This window comes from Ailuropoda melanoleuca, chromosome X, assembly GCF_002007445.2.
Source record: "Ailuropoda melanoleuca isolate Jingjing chromosome X, ASM200744v2, whole genome shotgun sequence".
NCBI classification, from domain to species: domain Eukaryota; kingdom Metazoa; phylum Chordata; class Mammalia; order Carnivora; family Ursidae; genus Ailuropoda; species Ailuropoda melanoleuca.
Genome location: NC_048238.1, coordinates 92069916 through 92092977, shown reverse-complemented (window position 1 = coordinate 92092977; position 23062 = coordinate 92069916). Strand labels below are relative to the sequence as shown.

The window sequence follows — 23062 nt, the reverse complement described above, 5'->3', positions numbered from 1 at the left end:
TGTTATTAGTGTGTAAAAACACAACTGATTTTTGCATTTTGATTTTATATCCTGCAACTTTATGGAATTCATGTATTAGTTCTAAGTTTTTTGGTGTAGTCTTTAGGGTTTTCTATATATAATATCATGTCATATACAAATAGAGACAATTTTACTTTTTCCTTTCAATTTGGATGACTTTTATTTCTTTTTCTTGCCCAATTACTCTGGCTGGGACTTCTAGTGCTATGGTGAATAGAAATGGTGAAAGTGGATAGATACTGTTGCCTTGTTCCTGATTTTAGAGGAAAGCTTTCATCCTTTCACCACTGAGTATGATGTTAGTTGTGGGTTTGTCATATTTAGTCTTTATTATATTGAGGTATGTTCCTTCAGTACCCTCTTTTTTTTATCATGAAAGGATGCTGAATTTTGTCATATGCTTTTTCTGCATCTACCGAATCATATGATTTTTATCTTTCATTCTTTTAACATAATGTATCACATCTATTGATTCATATATGTTGAATACAAGGGATAAATCCCACTGGATCATGGCATATGATCCTTTTATTATTCTTTTATTTTAATTTTTATTTTCTGGCATATGATCATTTAATATGCTGTTGAATTTGGTTTGCTAGTATTTTGTTGAGAATTTTTACATGCATATTCATCAGGGATGTTGGTTGGTAGTTTCCCCCCCTCATACTGTCCTTATTTGTCTTTGGTATCAGGGTACTGCTGGTCTCATAAAATATGTTTAAGAGTGTTCCCTCCTCTTCAACTTTTTGAAAGATTTTGAGAAGGATTTATGTTATTTCTCTTTAGATATTTGTTAGAATTCACCTGTGAAGCCATCTGGTTCTGAGTTTTTCTTTGTTGGAAGGTTTAGGATTACTTTTCAATTTTCTCAGTCATAATTTGTCTGTTTAGAATTTCTATTTCTTTATGATTCAGTCTTTCTAGGTTGCATATTTCTGAGAATTTATCCATTTTTCTTAGGTTGTCCAATTTGTTGGTTTGTAATTGTTCATAATAGTCTATTATGATCCTTTGTACTTGTATAGTATCAATTGTAATGTCTTTCATTTCTGGTTTTGTTTATTTGACTTCTCTCTCTTGTTTTCTTGGTTAGTCTAGTTAAAAGTCTGTTAATTTTCTTTATCTTTTCAATAAACCAGCTCTTAGTTTTGTAATCTTTTCTATTGCTTTCTATTCTCTATTTCATTTATTTCTGCTTTAATATTTATTATTTTTTCCTTCTGCTAAATTTGGGCTTTGTTTTTCTTTTTCTAGTTCCTTGAAGTGTAATGTTAGGTGGTTTATTTAAGATCTTTCTTTTTTCCTAATGTAAGTATTTATAGTAATAAGCTTCTTTATTTTCCCCCTTCATCTTATAAGTTTTGGTAAGAGTATTTTAAAGGACAAGAAAAATATTATAATTGTAAAATTGTAATACTATATTTTTTAAGAACAAAAACAAGCCATGATGTCATTTTAAAATGCCCAATTAACAGTTCTGTGTCCTGATTGTGGTGATGGTTACTCAAAGCTACACATGTGATAAAATTTTACAGAATTGTATGCCAAAAAAGTGCATATAAAAACTGGTGAACTTAAAGTTTGTACCTTAGTTAATAGTATTGTAGCAATGCTAACACCCTGGTTTTGATGTTGTACTATGGTTATGTAAGATATTAACATTGGTAGATACTGGGTGAAAGGTATACAGGAACTCTCTAATAATTTTTGCAATTTCTTGTGAGTCTTAAACTATTTCAAAATAAAATGTTATTTAAAAAGTCCATTCAAATGAAAAGATGCTCAACATCACTCATCATCAGGGAGATGCAAATCAAAACTACAATGAGATATCATCTCTTGTCAGAATGGCTAAAATCAACAATATAGGAAACAACAAGTTTTGGTGAGAATGTGGAGAAAAAGGAACCCTCTTGCACTGTTGGTGGGAATGCAAATTGGTGCAGGCACTGTGGAAAACAGTGTGGAGGTCCCTCAAAATTTAAAAATAGAACTACCCTCCAATCCAATAATCACACTACTGGATATTTACCCCCAAAATGCAAAAACACTAATTTAAAGGAATACATGCACCCCTATATTTATAGCAGCATTATTTACACTAGCCAAGATATGGAAGGAGACCAAATGTCCATTGATAGATGAATGCATAAAGAAGATGTGCTATATATAAACAATGGGATATTATTCGGCCATTAAAAAGAATGTAATCTTGCCATTTGCAATGACATGGATGGAGCTAGAGATAATAATGCTAAGCAAAATAAGCCAGCCAGAGAAAGACAAATACCATATGATTTCACTCATATGTGGAATGTAAGAAACAAAACAAAAAACAAGCAAAGGGAAAAAATAGAGAGAGACAAACCAAGAAACAGACTCTTAGCTATAGGGAACAAACTGATGGTTACCAGAGGGGAGGTGGGTGGGGGTGGGGTGGGTAAAGTAGGCAATGAGGATTAAGGAGGGGTTGGGTAAAACAGGTGATGGGGAATAAAGAGTGCACTTGTTGTGCTAAGTACTGGATGATGTATGGAATTGTTGAATCAGTATGTTGTACACCTGGAACTAATATAACACTGCATGTTAACTACTGAAATAAAAAAAAAGTCCATTTAAGAGATAAAACAATTAAAGGAGAAGTAAAGTAAAGAACTCTACAAATCTCATCACTAAGAGGTATTACTATTAAAATTTTGGGGAACATTTTCCCTGATACCCCTATAATTATCGGGCACTTCTTATATGCCAGGAATCCCTCTAAGAACTTTATGTATATAATCTCATCAAATTCTTACAATAGTCTTCTGTGGTCCATACCATTATTATGCTCATTTTAGAAAGAAGAAACCAAAGCTTAGAGAGATAACTTGCCTAAGGCCATATAAGTAATAAATTTCAAACTAAAATGCAAGCTGAGGTATGTCCGATGCCTAAATTCAAGTATTTTTTTCTTCATTATATTTATTCTTCTAACACATCCACCTTGATCACACCCACCTTGTCTTCATCCAGGTGCTAGAATGTGACCTTCCTGAAATTTGGATTTATTATTCCAGACAGCTACCTCAATGGTTCCCATTAGGATGGGAACACCTACACCACCCAATCTACTCGGTTAGTCTTAGCCTATATTATAACTTACAAAGTCTCCACAATTGTTTTATTTTTTTCTGATCTTTATTTTGATTTCCCAAGTTAGTACTGTGTCTTTTTTCCCTACAAAGTAGGTGCCAAGAATTTTCACCACTTATAGAATTTTGTACTAGCATATCTGCCTTTGACTTATATATTTATAACTTTTCACTTTGTCTGATTTTAGCTTCTCTGGCATTCTGTGCATCTTACCAGAATGATTTCATCTGAAAAATATTTAACTGTTATATATAAACCATCCCCTTTTTGTCTTTAGACTTCTGCTTCTTTCAAACATGACATCAGTTTCCATAAGAGCTGTGTGGCTTCCACATATAATGGTAGCCTTACTTGCTTCACTCTTGCTTCAGTTTCTTCCCTTACCTACCCATTGCTATGTGCTATATTCTTTGATTTCACCAATACATTTGGCATTTCATTTCTCTGCAAGAGTTTGAGAAGAAAATAATATACCAAAGCCTTTTTTTTTTGATCCAGACACATTTCACAGCCTTTGACATTTAAAGAATTTCAGAGAAATTCTAATACTTGTCAGTCAAATATTGCCTATCCCCTTATTGCTGTTTCTAGTACTTTGAGAAGTATGAATTCTGCCAGTTTCAGCACCTTCTGCAACAAGATTCCTTGTGTCACCTTGCCGGCCATTTCCCCTTCCTCCCAGGTGCCACTGAAAACAGCAGACTTCAAAGCTTTGCTGAAACTTCTATCCTCCAATGTTGTGTTGAACTCAGCAGTGAGGCTGGCAGGGCTGAGAGTATTTCTCTTTTCAACAACTGGTTCCTGCTGCTCACTTCTGGACCATCATGTCAGCTCTTCTATTAACTGTCTTTTCCACCTTTGAGTGGTACCTCAACATAAGACCATGGTCCCTCCCTTCTCTCTGCTTCAAAAATAATTCTGAAAAGAACCCCATGATACAAATTTCTCACTTTGCACTGTCAATCTGTCCATTTTGTCCATTAAGGCCACCACCAGATAATATTCTCTCTTACTCACCCGTTCTCAAATGTGCATAGGTCCTGTCTTTAGTTTTGTTTTAGCTTTCTCTTCTTCACTTATCTCCTTGACTCTGTATATAAATTCTTCTATTCTTTGATATTTACTGTTTTGCTTTTGTTTTTTCTTTCTGCACTCTCCATTAAACACAAAAACTGGAATTTGTGCTTAACTTTATAAAGCTATTGACTTCGGTCTTTCCTTGGAGACTTTCCTTGGAATATTTTGTAGATCATTCTTGTCACGTGCTGAAAGTGGCATGAACGTTATGAGAATTTATTCTGAGGAAATAGTAACACACGTGCATGAAGATGTATGTACATATAAGGTTTTTAGCACAATAACATTTAAATTGTGAAAAACTAGGTGTAACCAAAATTTCTATCAATAAGAGACTAAATGAATTTTGGTACAGCCTTATAATGAAATACTAAACATGCATTTGAAATGACAGTGTAGAGTTATATTTACTGACATTGAAAGATTCTATAATATTTATTGAGTGAAAACGCAGGTTACAAAGTGTAAATGTACAATGATATGTATGCTATATTTGTTAAACAGTGGTGACTCTAGTTAGACAGATTTGAGTGTAAATATTGGCTTCATCATTTGCTAGCTTTCTAACTTTGGGTAAATTATTAACTTCCCCATATTTTGATCTGCACGTTTTTAAAATGGGGATAATAATAGCAACTACCCCATAGGGTTTTTTGTAAGGATTAAATGATGTAATTCATGTTAAGTGCTCAGAACAGTGACTGATCATTATTTCCAGTATTTGAAACAAATGAAAATGTATATGAAAGTGCTTTGAAGGGTAGAATGTGACAGAGGTCACATATTGACAAATATCAAAATGTATTATGGCTTTGTACTGATAATATTGAGTATGGGGGAATGTCTCCTAAACTCTGAAATATTCCATCTCCAAGGAATGTCACATAAAGTTGGGAGGACTTCCCCTCATAGTAAGGGAGTGGAGGCAAGGTTATTTCTGCCCACAGGAACTTACAGATGTTTCCTCAAAACTCTCAGCACTATAACATCTCATGCCTTAGACAAAATTGTAGCTTAAGTAGTTTCTTCTGTGCTTTCACAATCCTTACCTTTTTACAGTGTCTAATCAGAAACCAGGGATTTCAGTATTATCATAGGACAAAATGAGTAATGGTGAGGATTTCTGAGAGATTGTGTCAGATAAGCTGACAGGTGGGATAGAGTTTTATGTAAGGAAACCTCTGAGGACTGCCCCTTATCACACTTCCTTCTGTATGAGGGAGACACAACTTAACTATTTTGATATTTGAAGATGTTATAGCTAAAGGGGTTTGTCACAGGAAATCTTCATGGAGCATTCAGCCCATCTTCTTGCACAGGCTCCAGCACCTATTTCCCTTAGGTGAGAGAATGGGTCTTCCTTGTTTTTTTCAGCATTCTTGATTTGGTTAAGTTCTCTCCTTATTCAATTTCCTAGAATTTAACTGTTTCCGGACTTTACAGTTACCATTCTTAGACTTTAACTGTTCTGACACATTCATTTTTTAGGGAACAAATCATTTTATTAAAAATAGTGCTTTTGTCTAATTATATGTCATTAGAAGTTTCCAAAGGAATAAGGAGTGTACAACTAGTGCTCAGTGTGGGTATGGTGGGTATTGGTTGGTTTCCTGAATATTTTTCTTATTGAAGGATGGTTGACACATAATGTTACATTAGTTTCAGGTGTACAACATCGTGATTCAACAAGTCTATATGGTATGCTATGCTCACCACAAGTATAACTACCATTTGTCACCATGTAACACTATTACAATACCATTGACTATATTCCCTATGCTCTGCCTTTCGTCCCTGTGGTTTATTCATTCCAAACTGGAGGCCTGTACCTCCTCCCCTTCACCCATTTTGCCCATCCCCTACTCCCCTCCCTTCTAGCAACCATCAGTTTATTCTCTGTATTTATGAGTCTGTTTCTGCTCTTTTTATTTGTTTGTGTTGTTTTTTAGATTATACATATAACTGAAATCATATACCTGTCTGATTTATTTCATTTAGTTTAATACCCTCTATGTCCATCCCTGTTGTCGCAAATGGCAGAAATCTCATCCTTTTTTATGGCTGGGTATATTCCATTGTATAACATACCATATCTTCTTTATCCATTCAACTACTGATGGACATTGGGTTTCTTCCATATCTTGGCTACTGTAAATAATGATGCAGTAAACACAGGGGTGCATATGTCTCTTTGAAGCAGTGTTTTTGTTTTCTTTGAGTAAATACCCAGCAGTGGAATTATTGGATCATGTGGTATTTCTATTTTTGATTTTTTGAAGAACTTCCATACTGTTTTCCACAGTGGCCATACCAATTTATGTTCCCACCAACAGGGCACAAGTGTTCCTTTTTGTCCACATCCTTGCCAACACTTGTTATTTCTTGTCTTTTTTATTTTAGTCATTCTGATATGTGTCAGGCAATATCTTACTGTGGTTTTGATTTGCATTTCCCTGTTGATGAGTGGTGTTGAGTATCTTTTCATGTGTCTGTCAGTCATTTGTATGTCTTCTTTGGAAAAATGTCTATTCAGGTCCTCTGCCCATTTTAAATTGGATTATTTATTTTTTGTGTTCTTGAATATTCTTTAAAAATATGTGTCAAAGAAACATGAATTGGTTGAAGATACATACACTATCAAGTGATGAAAATTCTGTGTCACATATAAGCAAAGATTTATTCTTCAAGTATTAAGCATGTTAATATCCTACAATGTAAGAGGGATAGTACTGAACACAATAAGCTGAATACATAGCTGAAAAAGTTATAGTACCTGCATTACGGCGTGGTGGAGGGTATAAGACATAGGTAGAATGTGATCAGTATCACAGAGCCAAGGAAACTAATAGTTCCAGGACTTCAGAGAAGAGAATGTTCTCTTCTGACTGAAAGATTCATGAAGGGGATACCATTTGAACGACATCTTGAAGGACAAGTAGGGAGTGGCATTTCCAAAGGAGGAAATGGCATGAGCAAAGACATGGTTGCTGGAAAGAACTTTTTTTTGAGAATTATGATTAATACAATTGGATAGGAGAGGAAAACTGACTAGAAAGGTTGAATTATAGAATGTCTGGCCTTGAAGGGTCATTTGAGATCATTTAATCTGTCCCTCTCATTTTATAGGTGGAGAAGCAGGTAATTTGTTCAAAGTAATCAAATTGGTTTGTAGTAGTTTGGCATTATAGCTTTAGAAGTTAGGTAAAAGATATTTCAGTTTTTTAAATAGACAGCAGAAAACACTGGGGATTTTTGATCAGCGGGGTGATTAAGCAGACATAATGATAATAGCTCACACTTATTGCATATTTACTATGCACCAAGCCTGGGGCTAACTTGTATGTGATATCTCATTTACTCCACTATGGGAGATAAATACCATTATTAGCCATATTTGAAAGATGAATGAAATATGCTGTTTTAGGTTAAGTGAATTCCCAAGCTCACAGAACTCATAAATAGTAGAGCTGAGATTTGAACCCAGTAGTCTAGCTCCAAAGTCTAAAACCCTGAATGATTATACTAAACTACCATCAAAATGATGCTTTAAGAAGTGGCAGTAGGTCAGAGGATGAATAGGAATAGGAGAAAGAATAGAGATGGGAAGATCAGTTAGGAGACCACTATAGTAATTCAGGCAAGAGGTGATTAGGCCCAAATTATAGTTGGGAGTTATTGGAATGGAAGAAACGGAGAGACCCAATAAGTATTTTTTTTCTNAAGAAACGGAGAGACCCAAGAAGTATTTTTTTTCTTTTTTTTTAATGTTTTTTTATTATATTATGTTAGTCACCATACAGTGCATCCCTGGTTTCTGATGTAAAGTTCGATGATTCATTAGTTACGTATAACACCCGTGCACCATGCAATACGTGCCCTCCTTATTACTCATCACCAGTCTATCCCATCCCCCCACCCCCTCCCCTCTGAAGCCCTCCAAGAAGTATTTTAAAAGAAGTCTTGATAGATTGGATAAACTGTTGGGAAGGAGGAAAAAGGTGATTAGGAAACTCTCTGTCAAGAGTGTGAGATGAGAGAGGGGAGGTTAAGATGGCGGAGGAGTAGGGGACCCCTTTTTCAGCCAGTCCCCTGAGTTGAGCTGGATAGGTACCAGACCAGCAGGAACATCCACGGAATCAGCCTGAGATGCAGGAAGATACATCTGGATCTCTACAAATGAACATCTCCAGCGCTGAGTATCGAGGTACGAAGCGGGGAGCCATGAAACCGCGCACAGATATCGGAAGCNGGAAGCTAAACAGAAGGGGGAGGGAGCCGCCGTGTCAGGGCGCCGGGAAGCGGTAGCCACCTGCACGGGGGAGCAGGCGGACTCACGGACGGCACCCGGCACCCGCGAGACAGCAGACTTAGAACGCAAGCTCCAGGAGCGCGCACGCAGGGCGGCTGGCGGTTGGCGGGCCACCTGCACCAGGCGGACTCACGGACGGCACCCGGCACCCGCGAGACAGCAGACTTAGAACGCAAGCTCCAGGAGCGCGCACGCAGGGCGGCTGGCGGGCCACCTGCACCGGGGAGCAGGCGTNCCGGTCCCCTGAGTTGAGCTGGATAGGTACCAGACCAGCAGGAATATCCACGGAATCAGCCTGAGACGCAGGAAGATACATCTGGATCTCTACAAATGAACATCTCCAGCGCTGAGTATCGAGGTACGAAGCGGGGAGCCGTGAAACCGCGCACAGATATCGGAAGCTAAACAGAAGGGGGAGGGAGCCGCCGTGTCAGGGCGCCGGGAAGCGGTAGCCACCTGCAAGGGGGAGCGGACAGACCGCGGACCCGCACGCTTGAGACAGCAGGCTGAGAAGGGAGCTCCGGGAGCGCACGCGGGACGGCTGGCGGTTGGCGGGCCACCTGCACGGGGGAGCAGGCGGACTCGCGGACGGCACCCGCGAGACAACAGACTTAGAACGCGAGCTCCAGGAGCGCGCGCGCAGGGCGGCTGGCGGGCCACCTGCACCGGGGAGCGGGCGGACCGCGGACCCGCACTCTGGAAACGGCAGACTGAGTCCGTGAGCCGGGAGCGTGCACCACCAAGCATCTCACGGAGCTTCCGGTGTGCTCACTGGATCGAGGCTGAGACCGGGAGCTCCGGGAGTGTGCGCGGGGCGGCTGGTGGCTGGCGGCTGGAGGGCCACCTGCACGGGGGAGCAGGTGGACTCGTGGTCAGCACCCGTGAGACACCAGACTGAGACGGGGAGCTCCGGGAGCCCGCGCGGGGCGGCTGGCGGCGGGCGGGGTTGGAAACACAAAGGACAGAGACGTGCCGGCCCTGGAAGTGAGGGCTGGGACGCCGGGTGTGGGGCGCACAGCCCGGGATGCTGCAGGGTTGAGCAGCACCAACAGAAACAGAGTTAAAGTGGCCAGAACATCAGTGGAGAACGATCCGCGATCCCTCTGTTCTGAGACAGAGGCTGAATTTCAGCCGCTGCTGCTCTCTCAGAAGAGGCATAGCAAACCGCCNCAGTCAAAACTAGAGGCTCTGACGGCCAGGGTCACCGAGGCAGAGGAACGCGTTAGCGAATTGGAGGATGGGTTAGTAGAAGAAAAAACGAAAATAGAAGCTGGTCTTAAAAAAATCCACGCCCACGAATGTAGATTACGGGAGATTACTGACTCTATGAAACGATCCAATGTCAGAATCATCGGCATCCCTGAAGGGGTGGAGAAAAACAGAGGTCTAGAAGAGATATTTGAACAAATTGTAGCTGAAAACTTCCCTAATCTAGCAAGGGAAACAAGCATTCGTGTCCAAGAGGCAGAGAGGACCCCATCCAAGCTCAACCAGGACAAACCTACGCCACGGCATGTCATAGTGCAATTCGCAAATATTAGATCCAAGGATACAGTATTGAAAGCGGCCAGGGCAAAGAAATTTCTCACGTACCAAGGCAAAGGTATCAGGATTACGTCAGACCTGTCTACAGAGACCTGGAATGAGAGAAAGGCTTGGGGGGGCATTTTTAAAGCTCTTTCAGAGAAAAACATGCAGCCAAGGATCCTTTATCCAGCAAAGCTGTCATTCAGAATTGATGGAGAAATAAAGACGTTCCAAAATCGCCAATCATTAACCAATTTCGTAACCACGAAACCAGCCCTACAGGAGATATTAAGGGGGGCTCTATAAAGGTAAAAAGGCCCCAAGAGTGATACAGAGCAGCAAGTCACAACCGATACAAAGACTTTAAAGAGAAATGGCATCATTAAAATCATATCTGTCAATAATCTCTATCAATCTAAATGGCTTAAACTCTCCCATAAAACGCCACAGGGTTGCAGATTGGATAAAAAGACATGACCCATCCATTTGCTGTCTACAAGAGACTCATTTTGAACCCAAAGATGCATTCAGACTTAGAGTAAGGGGATGGAGTACCATCTTCCACGCAAATGGACCTCAAAAGAAAGCTGGAGTAGCAATTCTCATATCAGATAGACTGGATTTTAAACTAGAGGCCATAGAGAGAGATACAGAAGGGCACTATATTATTCTTAAAGGAAGTATTCAACAAGTGGATATGACAATTATTAATATATATGCCCCCAACAGGGGAGCAGCAAGATACACAAGCCAACTCTTAACCAAAATAAAGAGACATATAGATAAGAACACAGTAATAGTAGGGGACCTCAACACCCCACTATCAGAAATAGACAGAACACCCTGGCAAAAACTAAGCAAAGAATCAAAGGCTTTGAATGCCATACTCGACGAGTTGGACCTCATAGATATATATAGAACACTACACCCCAGAACCAAAGAATACTCATTCTATTCAAATGCCCATGGAACATTCTCAAGAATAGATCATGCTCTGGGACACAAAACAGGTCTCAGCCAATACCAAAAGATTGAAATTATCCCCTGCATATTCTCAGACCACAACGCTCTGAAATTGGAACTCAACCACAAGGAAAAACCTGGAAGAAACTCAAACACTTGGAGGCTAAGAACCATCCTGCTCAAGAATGACTCGATAAACCAGGAAATCAAAAAACAAATTAAACAATTTATGGAGACCAACGAGAATGAATACACAACGGTCCAAAACCTATGGGATACTGCAAAGGCAGTCCTAAGGGGGAAATACATAGCCATCCAAGCCTCACTCAAAAGAATAGAAAAATCTAAAATGCAGTTTCTATATTCTCACCTCAAGAAACTGGAACAGCAACAGAGGGACAGGCCTAACCCACTGACAAGGAAGGAGTTGACCAAGATTAGAGCAGAAATCAATGAATTAGAGACCAGAACCACAGTAGAGCAGATCAACAGGACTAGAAGCTGGTTCTTTGAGAGAATCCATAAAATTGATAGACCACTGGCAAAACTTGTCCAAAAACAAAGAGAAAGGACTGAGATTATTAAAATTATGACTGAAAAGGGAGAGGTCACGACCAGCACCATTGAAATTGCAAGGATTATTAGAAACTTTTATCAACAGCTATATGCCAAAAAACTAAACAATCTGGAAGAGATGGAGGCCTTCCTGGAAACCTATAAACTACCAAGACTGAAACAGGAAGAAATAGATTTCTTAAATAGGCCAATTAACTATGAAGAAATTGAGTCAGTGATAAACAACCTTCCAAATAATAAAACTCCAGGCCCAGACGGTTTTCCTGGGGAATTCTACCAAACATTCAAAGAAGAAATAATACCTATTCTCCTAAAGCTATTTCAAAAAATAGAAACAGAAGGAAAGCTACCAAACTCATTCTATGAGGCTAATATTACCTTGATCCCCAAACCAGGCAAAGACCCCCTCAAAAAGGAGAATTACAGACCGATTTCTCTAATGAATATGGATGCCAAAATCCTCAACAAGATCCTTGCTAATAGAATCCAACAGTACATTAAAAGGATTATCCATCATGACCAAGTGGGATTCATACCTGGGATGCAAGCATGGTTCAACACTCGCAAATCAATCAATGTGATACATCATATCAACAAGAAAAGACTCAAGAACCATATGATCCTCTCAATTGATGCAGAAAAAGCATTTGACAAAATACAGCATCCTTTCCTGATTAAAACCCTTCAGAGTGTAGGAATAGAGGGTACATTTCTCAATCTCATAAAAGCCATCTATGAAAAGCCTACTGCAAGCATTATTCTCAATGGGGAAAAGCTGGAAGCCTTTCCCTTAAGATCAGGAACACGACAAGGATGCCCACTCTCGCCACTATTATTCAACATAGTACTAGAAGTCCTTGCAACAGCAATCAGAAGACAAAAAGGGATCAAAGGTATCCAAATCGGCAAAGAAGAAGTCAAACTGTCTCTCTTTGCAGATGACATGATACTCTATATGGAAAACCCAAAGGAATCCACTCCCAAACTATTAGAAGTTATAGAACAATTCAGTAAGGTGGCAGGATACAAAATCAATGCCCAGAAATCAGTTGCATTTCTATACACGAATAACGAGACTGAAGAAAGAGAAATTAGGGAATCCATCCCATTTACAATAACACCAAAAACCATGCGTTACCTTGGAATTAACTTAACCAGAGACGTAAAGGACCTATATGCTAGAAACTATAGATCACTTTTGAAAGATATTGAGGAAGACATAAAAAGATGGAAAAATATTCCATGCTCATGGATTGGAAGAATTAACATAGTTAAAATGTCCATACTACCCAGAGCAATCTACACTTTCAATGCTATCCCGATCAAAATACCGAGGACATTTTTCAAAGAACTGGAACAAATAGTCCTTAAATTTGTATGGAACCAGAAAAGGCCCCGAATCTCCAAGGAACTGTTGAAAAGGAAAAACAAAGCTGGGGGCATCACAATGCCGGATTTCGAGCTGTACTACAAAGCTGTGATCACAAAGACAGCATGGTACTGGCACAAAAACAGACACATCGACCAATGGAACAGAATAGAGAACCCAGAAATGGACCCTCGGCTCTTTGGGCAACTAATCTTTGATAAAGCAGGAAAAAACATCCGGTGGAAAAAAGACAGTCTCTTCAATAAATGGTGCTGGGAAAATTGGACAGCTACATGCAAAAGAATGAAACTTGACCACTCTCTCACACCATACACAAAAATAAACTCCAAATGGATGAAAGACCTCAATGTGAGACAGGAATCCATCAAAATTCTAGAGGAGAACATAGGCAACAACTTCTATGACATCGGCCAGAGCAACCTTTTTCACGACACATCTCCAAAGGCAAGAGAAATAAAAGATAAAATGAACTTATGGGACTTTATCAGGATAAAGAGCTTCTGCACAGCCAAGGAAACAGTCAAAAAAACTAAGAGACAGCCCACGGAATGGGAGAATATATTTGCAAAGGACACCACAGATAAAGGACTGGTATCCAAGATCTACAAAGAACTTCTCAAACTCAATACACGAGAAACAAATAAACAAATCATAAAATGGGCAGAAGATATGAACAGACACTTTTCCAATGAAGACATACAAATGGCTAACAGACACATGAAAAAATGTTCAAAATCATTAGCCATCAGGGAAATTCAAATCAAAACCACACTGAGATACCACCTTACGCCAGTTAGAATGGCAAAGATAGACAAGGCAAGAAACAACAATTGTTGGAGAGGATGTGGAGAAAGGGGATCCCTCCTACATTGTTGGTGGGAATGCAAGTTGGTACAGCCACTCTGGAAAACAGTGTGGAGGTCCCTTAAAAAGTTAAAAATTGAACTACCCTATGACCCAGCCATTGCACTACTGGGTGTTTACCCCAAAGATACAGACGTAGTAAAGAGAAGGGCCATATGCACCCCAATGTTCATAGCTGCATTGTCCACAATAGCCAAATCATGGAAGGAGCCGAGATGCCCTTCAACAGATGACTGGATTAAGAAGCTGTGGTCCATATATACAATGGAATATTACTCAGCTATCAGAAAGAACGAATTCTCAACATTTGCTGCAACATGGACGGCACTGGAGGAGATAATGCTAAGTGAAATAAGTCAAGCAGAGAAAGACAATTATCATATGATTTCTCTCATCTATGGAACATAAGAACTAGGATGATCGGTAGGGGAAGAAAGGGATAAAGAAAAGGGGGGTAATCAGAAGGGGGAATGAAACATGAGAGACTATGGACTATGAGAAACAAACTGAAGATTTCAGAGGGGAGGGGGTGGGGGAATGGGATAGACTGGTGATGGGTAGTAAGGAGGGCACGTATTGCATGGTGCACTGGGTGTTATATGCAACTAATGAAGCATCAAACTTTACATCGGAATCTGGGGATGTACTGTACGGTGATTAACATAATATAATAAAATTAAAAAAAAAAGAGTGTGAGATGATTTCCAAAGGAAAGGAGTACAAGTTTAAAAACTACATCGATGGAAGTATAATAGCTAGAGAAAGAAAAATAACAGGTTTACCTTAACAGCTATGATGAAGCCAAAATTAGAGCATACAGTTCTGAGACTTGAGGAGATTGATAAGCCGAAGCATGTTTAAAAAAGGATGACTAGGCCCGAACCTGAGCCGGTGTCAAGTGGGGTAGAGCCGAGGTGGGACCCGGAGTGGAGCCGGCTGAACCGGCACTAAGTCCCCGCCATGGCCCGGAATACACTGTCTTTGCGCTTCCTTCGGGTGGACATCTATCAGTTTGACGAGAAAAAATTCGTGGACCAGCAGGAGGTTGTGGCAGCGGCGGTGGCCTAGCCACGCCCAGACCCTAGCAAGGTGGACGGCCTTCTGCGGCAAGGGGATATGCTTCGGGTATTCCATGCAGCCTTACGGAACTCTCCCGTCAACACCAAGAATCAAGCCGTGAAAGAACAAGCCCAACACGTGGTGCCGAAAGTGCTTACAAACTTTAAGAGTGAGCAGGCTGTGCAGTCAGAAATGGCATTGACTTGCTAATGGAAGTACATTTTTCAAAGTTTTGAGAAGCCCACAGAAGAAAGCAGTGCGGTGTTACTCCAGTAACACGTGGAGTTAAGTAGCATGAAAAGGATTATTTATTTTTTGTGTTCCTGAATACATTTTTTGTGTTCAAAAATTCATGAAAAAGCATTAGCAGTAGGAGGAGTAGGCTCCATTATAAGAGTTATTACAACAAGAAAGATTGTTTAAAAAAAATAAAAGGACTCATGTTACTTTGAGGAGAATTTTGGATGCACAGGAAGAAGAGATTGGCAATGGGCCATCTTCCTAGGAACTCCCAACTAAACTATTTCAGGACATGCATCTGTTGAAGTGTATTTTATTTCCAAGGTGGAGGGAAAAATCGTCTGTTTCCTAAATCCTTTGCAGGATCTGATAGTCTATACCTTTGTCAATGAGTAACACAGAACTGACGCTGTAACTGTCTACTGAAGTGGCTGGCCAGTACTGGTTGGGTATACCTGTGTGCTCTGCTTATTTCAAATGGGGGAGGGATGATTTGGGCAGGTACAGATCCAAGGGATGTGGTAAAGGGAGAGCTTGTTTTTTTGAAGTAAAACTCTGAGGGTTTGTAAAGACACCCTGTCTTCCCAGAGAAGACAGGCTTTCTTGGATTCATTGTAAACTGCTTGCTACATCAATAAAGCTTTTGGCTTATTAGTTAAAAAAAAAAGGATGACTAGGATGGCAAAAGGACTTGATGGCTACCAGTCATAGGAATAGGGCTGACTAGCTTGGAGAAGAGAAGGCACAGGGATGGTCATGATAACTGTCCTCAGACATCTGAAAGACTGTCATACAGAACTAAAAAACAGATTCCATTTGTAAGGTATCATGAAGCAGAAGCAGGGCCGATTGGTAGAAGAAATCAGGAGGGAGATTTTGGGCACATTATAAGGAAGAAATATACAGAAATGGGAACTCTGCTGATAGGGAAAGGTACAGTGAAAGATGTTGGTGGAATGAATGCCTTGGGAAAGGTTGTTAGTTTGGCTCTGGATCTGGAATGGTCCTAGAATCACCTAATGACAACTTGTTGAGAATGCTGGAAAGGAGATTCAAGTAATACGTGGCTAGACAAGGTGAATTTTAAGGGTTCTTCCACCACTGAGATTCTTTGGAATTGTGGTTGGAGAAAGTTTGAGAACCTAAAACTATAGCAGCTATTCTTTCTCAAGCATAATAAACTAAAGCTTCCAGTGGAATCGTGGACCAAATCTCTGGAAAGACAGCAAATCTATTACATATGTATAGTCCTGAAATTGAAAAGATATAACTCAGGAAGATGCTTTCCAGTGACTGAAAGGTGTGCCCAGAAAAGAATGGTGCTACTCTAGATTCAGTCTCTGAGTTGGTCAAAGTCATTTCTAGAGGATGGCAAAATGAGTTGACTCTTGGATCTTATTTTTGGGAGTGCTTCAGTGGCTGCACATAGAAACAAGGAGCTGAAACTATTCAGTGACTCATACAGCAAAAGGTAGAAAGAGGTACAAATATATCCAATTGCTACAAAACTATTTTACTTCCAACAGTATGCAAAGTTAGGACTAGGGCAGGTGGTCTGGGTATAACACTTTCCTGCCTTTTCCCCATCCCTTCTCAGACTGTGCCAACTCTTCACCTTTAAAGCAGGGGAGTGCTTGTATACATATTTTGATTTGCCTCAGGTCTTACCCTTAAGTTGATTGTTCCATACCTTCTTTTGACCTCAAAAATGGTCAGAATCATAATGATCTTCTTTGCAGGAGTAATTTGCTGCTTGGTTCATGGACTTCTCTGGAGCAATGATGATAAATAGGTTTTATATTTGGTGCCAGTTCTGACTGGATAGTAATGGCTGCATAGGGCCCTGCAAGGAGAAGTTGTTTGGGGCCTCATCAGAATACAGCAGGAAGGAAGGCCATGAGCAATTAGTGATGTCTGCTCCGTAGGTATGGGATGGGAGATTCACAGCATGCACACCTCAAAAATGTACTATCCTTGGAGTAGAGGAGAAAGTTATAGATTTCTGCCAAAAACTATGATTATCTGCACTTTGCTAGGTCAAAGGGTTAAAACCCATGACTACTAATCCCTAATCCTCATGTATTTTCTGGCCATCAGCATCAGGTATAAGTTGAGCCTTGATTCTGGCCACAATATCATTTCCTGACTGTAGTTAAAACTGAGTCCTGGCCCGTACCACAGATTGAGTCCTATTCTGGCCACAGTTGACACCTAAACTCTAGACAGCTGTTACACAAATGATCATTATCAGATGGGTTAAGGCAAAACCATTCTCACCACTGGAGACACAGTTCAAGGCCTGTGCTTTACCAGAGGTGGGTCAGTAGCTGTGCCTTTTGCATGTGAAGGGCAGTGCATTATTGATATAGCAATATGCCTGTCAGTGTTTCTTCTCCAATTATCCAACTGCAGAGAGCACAAATGCTTTATTGCCATGGGAGACAGTCTTTAAAAAAATGGAAAGAAAAAATGAAACTCAAGTGAAAGAAGTAATTTCCTGTGACTGTGAAAATGCAAAGCAAATGCCTGAACATGATTTTAAATGGGTCTGTGAATGTGGCTGATGGAAGGAAGCTTTCTTGGAAAGGACGTATACTGTGAGTGCTGCTGGGTACAGCACACATTAGGGGGCAAGGAAGCCAGGAACCATGTTCTAGAAGTCAGTTTCTGTTAAATTAATAGACTTCATACAACTACCAATTGTCGTCCGGATAAATGGGTTTTTCAAATAATAATTTCTTAAAAATCATGAAGTGACTTGATAAGGTAGTAATAAAACTGTCAGAATCTCCACTTTGACTGAAGCTGGGTTGTAATACAGGATTTAAAAAATATCTGAATCTTTCAGAATGTGGGGAGAGGGGGAACCAAGGAATTAGAGCTCCACTTGATCCCTGTGTTGGGGCAGGGGAGGTGGAGGCTTTGGAATGTATGGAAGTACTCTGTCCAGTAGAATTTTCTGTAATTATGGAAATGTTCTGTGTCTGCATTGTCCAATACAGTAGCCACTGACAACCTATGGCTGTTGATCCCTTGAAATATGGATAGTGTGACTGAGGAACTTAACTTTAAATTTTATTTAATTGTAATTAATTTAAAATTAAATTGACATAGGTGGCTAGTGGCTACTATATTGGAAAGCATAGCATAGAATTTAGGTCAGTTTCCAGATCCAAGAGCAACAAAAGCGTAAGGGAAAGAGAACAACCAGAAAATCCATATGTCTAAGCGCAGTTTATACCTCTATTGAGAAGAATAGGCTTTTGTTAGCTTTAGATAACCCTTCACCTTGATTTTAGATGAAAGCATGCTAATATTTGTAGAGCATGTGTCTCTGTGGTCAATCTAAGGATATGGAAAGTTTAAACATATTATCCTTTACTAATGGGTATTAATGAATTTAATGAAAGTAATGCATCTTGTTTGAAGCAGAGAAATGAATATTTCACAAAAGAAATGTAAATAAGATTTTGATTAAGGAATTTTTTAATGTTTCTTCTGTGCTATGGATATAATAACCAGAGTTCCATCTTTATATGGGACATTAATAATCCAGTCAAAGCCAAAAAACCTTAATGTCTATTTCAATACTATATTATTGGTGATTTGGACTACAGAATGAAACAGGAAAAAATGATATACCATAAACCAAATGAATGTCTTTGGGTATAGATTGGGTAATGAATCAGATCTTAGACTTGATTAGCTTCCATTTATCCTACTGTTCCTTTAATTATTATAATTTCGAGGTACAGCTCTTGAATTTGCAACTTGTTTCCTATGTGCTACCTTTATGCTTTTTAATTTTCCCCACTTTATCATAGTATATTCATTCAAATAACTTGAAGAGGTCTTCTGTAGCTGGTGCATTGATTATAATGGGGTATGGTAAAAGATAATAGCAGGGCAAGATTATGAAGGGCTTTGAAGCCATGTTGAACCATTAAGACTTTATCCTAAAAGGGATAAAGAAAGGGGGGTAATCAGAAGGGGGAATGAAGCATGAGAGACTATGGACTCTGAGAAACAAACTGAGGGCTTCAGAGGGGAGGGGGTGGGGGAATGGGATAGACTGGTGATGGGTAGTAAGGAGGGCACGTATTGCATGGTGCACTGGGTGTTATACGCAACTAATGAATCATAACTTTACATCAGAAACCAGGGATGTACTGTATGGTGACTAACATAATATAATAAAAAAAATTTAAAAAAAAGACTTTATCCTAGGAGCAGGGGGAGTGACATGAGGTTTTTATTTTTTAAATTTTATTATTTATTTATTTATTGCAGATACAATTCCTTTTTTAATAATAATTTTTCATTGTTTTGTTAGTCACCATAGAGTACATCCTTAGTTTTTGATGTAATGTTCCATGATTGGTTCTTAGAAATGAACTGCAGCATGGGGAATGAACTGGAGAGCAGGGGAGGTGAAACCTTGATCAGTTAGAAGGTTAGTGCAATGGTTAAGGTAAAAGATGATGTTGATGACCTAAGGTGATAATTGCAGTATAGATGGAAAAAAGTAGACAGATTAAAGAAATATTTAAGAGGTAGCATTACTAGAACTTGGTGAGCGATTAGATGAAGGATTAGACTGTACTCCCTGTGGGTATCCTCTGCTTTTGCCCTATACTTTTCCTGAGATAAGACTCAACACTTTGCCATTTATCCCACAAATAAATCCACTTCCACTGATGGGCAATGTGCATTTTGCTGACATTTCGTGGGGGAATGGAAGACCTGGTTACATTGCACACCACAGAGTGAAATTTAATCTGATTCCTTATTGGACATATCTCTCCCAGAGTCTCTTTCCTATCTAACTCTCCTCAGGTCTTTCCCCTCTTTCTTACTCTACTCTTCCTGTCTCCTCAGTTCCTCTGCTCTCTTGTGTCCTCCTCCATTCTATTTTACTTCTGTACCTTTCCTGTTGTTTTAAAAAATTTTTATTTTTATTTAATTTTATTTATTATTGTTATTTTAAGTAGCCTCCATGCCCAATGTGGGGCTTGAGCTCATGACCTTGAGATTAAGAGCCACATGCTCTACCAACTAAGCCAGCCAGGCACCCCTGTCTCATTTCTTATAGAGAGAAATTTAACTTTTCTCTCAGCTTCTTCAGTTTACATCCTCCTGTAGCAACTCAGGCTTCCATTTTGTTTGGGATCTTCATCTTTAGAAGGCAGGGGACATTACTTATGACAATATTGCTGATTTTTTTCTTTTGCCTTCAGGCTCCAATATGGCTAGATACTGCCATTTACTGATCCTGTCTTCATTTAAAATTTTGGTATTTTGTTCATCATGTATTTTGCATTATTTTTTATTTAAAAAAGGTTGCATTAAAATATTATTTATCTTGATTCTGAGTCTTTTGCTGCCTCCTTACATTTTGCATTCAAGGTCAGTGCCTCACTTGTCCTGGCCTTTGATAATCTTTAGGGATTTTAGAAATACATTTTACTGTACTTTATACAATTATAATTTTCCTGAAATACAGGCTTTCTTGAGCTACCCAGTCTGACCTTTTGTATATTAATGCTTCTTTCTGCTTGTCAGAAGGTGGTGTTAGAGGAAAAGTTAGGAATTGACTTTACTCCAGAATACATGAAGGAAATAGTTGGTCATACAAGTCAGGGTATGGTTAAGTGGTAAATGTGTGAAACAGTGTTAGATGTTTTAGAAGGCAGCAGGATGGGCCAGGGCAAGAGAGATCTGGAACTGGAAACGAAACCAACATGTCTGGGAGATCCCAACTCAGTAATGGATTCAGCTTCATGTCCAGAAAAATATAGTACAGCCAACATGAAGCAGTTCAGGTAGATCTGTCAAGGGCACAATTTTCCTGAAACAGAGGAGAACAGCACTTCAGAGTTTAGAAGCAGAAACAGTGCACAAACACAAGATATTTGGTGAGTTAGAAGCCTGGTGGCATCTGGACCAGTGACTTTAAAACTGGAAGAAGGGGAAATGAAAGTTGGGGATAATTAGCATTTTTTGCCCTGAGTGGTTGGAGCAGGGATAAGGAACATGTTGGTCCCAAGCTTGTGGTTCATTCTGCAAATGGCTTTTAGCCGTAGGGAGTGGCACGAGGGAAGAGAGGAACCAGGCAAGACACTAGAACTAAGAATGGGAGAATATGTATAATGCCTTCTCTATACTATGCATACCTAGAAATAGGAAATTTTAAACGGCAATCTTTTGTTGATGATGATGATAAGGTGATTTAAATGTGATATTACTTAGAGAAAAACATCCAGAATACTGCTTTGCTTTTATCACTAGAAAAAGGGCTTTCTTCCAAAGTTTAACTCAATTAATGTCTTACCTCCCCCAATATGCCAGAACCACAAATTCTGCAGGGTGTTAGTTATGCATTAAATTTACCTTCTCATATTCATGATGGCTAAATCATTTTTACTTTTATATTGCCTTCTTACTGATATTTTGCCAAATTCACATATGCACAGGAAGAAAGTTGATATTTTCTCTCTGTTAGCATGAGATGCTTTATTGCTGAACTCAGTGGCACCACATTAATTCAAAGGGAGAGAGGCCAATGAGACTGGAAATCAAGCTCTTCAATTCCAGATTTCCACATTTATTGCATTTGAGGATGCCAAGGCGTAATGATAAAGCATTCCAGCAGGCAGAACACACAGTTTTAAGCCTATTTACTCTGCTGTAGCCGAATGTTTCTGCATATGACAAGTGTTGTGAATAAGTATGTTTCAAGGCCAAAGAGCTCTATGAGAAATCCCATCGTTCTAAAGATCACAAAATCATTTCAGAAATTGAACAATATTACAGCAGCTTAATAGCAAATTTGAATCTTATGTCTCCAACATGTCAAGAGTCCTTTAAGGCATCCTGTGGGTGGTTTTTGCACAACAGCCAGTATTCCTCTCCTTTGGACATTCCAGGAACTGAAACTTAAATTCTCCCAAGAAGGGAATTGACTCACTACTTGGTTACCAACAAACTGTTTAAGGTTCTTATGGTGGATGAACTCAGGAAGTCAGGCTTTGTTGGTGCAAAAGAGTCATTTTGATGGAACAATAGACACATCATACAATTTGAAATTAGGGAATTCACTTCTGGCTTTTAGAACCTGAATCCTTTATGTAAACCAGTTACATTTATTACCTTAATAGCATTTGTCCCTTTTCCAAAAAGGCTTAAAAATGCAACTGAACTCAATAAAATAAGTGCCAAGAAATCCTTTTTGTTTTATATTTGTATATCAGCCCTGTGTTCTGAATTTTCTGTAACAAGATCTTTTTAAAAACTGTCCTCTTAGACCCCTTAACTACTGACACTCCCAAAATATCCCAACATTTTCTCATGCAGACCATATCTCCCTTATAACTTTTTACATTAGGCAGCACAAAAATCTTCTGTAAAACAGCATGAGGCAAAGTTGGTATCAGCCTTGTTTACCATAACTGGGATCGCAGTTTCAAAAATATAAGGAAATCATTGCTTTGGAGCTTCTTTATGTGAGGGGGCTGCAGAGAGAAGGTAAGCCCAAACTTACTTGATCTGTCCAGACCTAGCTGTGCCCAAAGCAGACTCACATTTGAGTATGCTTTTGGGAAGAGGGTAAAATAAGAGGGAAAAATAAAGCACTTGGGAAAAGAGATGGCCTTCTCTGTGTGCTTTAATGAAGAAATTTGATGTATATTCCTCTCACGACTTATTTCAACCTGAATCTAAATCCACTGACCTGTAAAACACTCTTTGGATTTACAGCCCTGATTTTTTTAAATTTTATTTTTCAATTTATTTATTTATTTTTTGATTTTTTTATAATTTTTATTTTCTTATGTTAGTCACCATACAGTATATCCTTAGTTTTTGATGTAATGGTCCATGATTCATTATTTGCGTATAAA

The 23062-nt window shown here is 39.2% G+C and overlaps 1 protein-coding gene and 1 pseudogene across 1 annotated transcript in view; both read left to right on the top strand.

The window, feature by feature from the left end:
- SMARCA1 (SWI/SNF related, matrix associated, actin dependent regulator of chromatin, subfamily a, member 1) overlaps positions 1–23062 on the top strand; it is a 426620-nt gene that overhangs the window by 205680 nt on the left and 197878 nt on the right. The window lies entirely within an intron of this gene.
- LOC100468293 lies at positions 14636–18222 on the top strand (annotated as a pseudogene).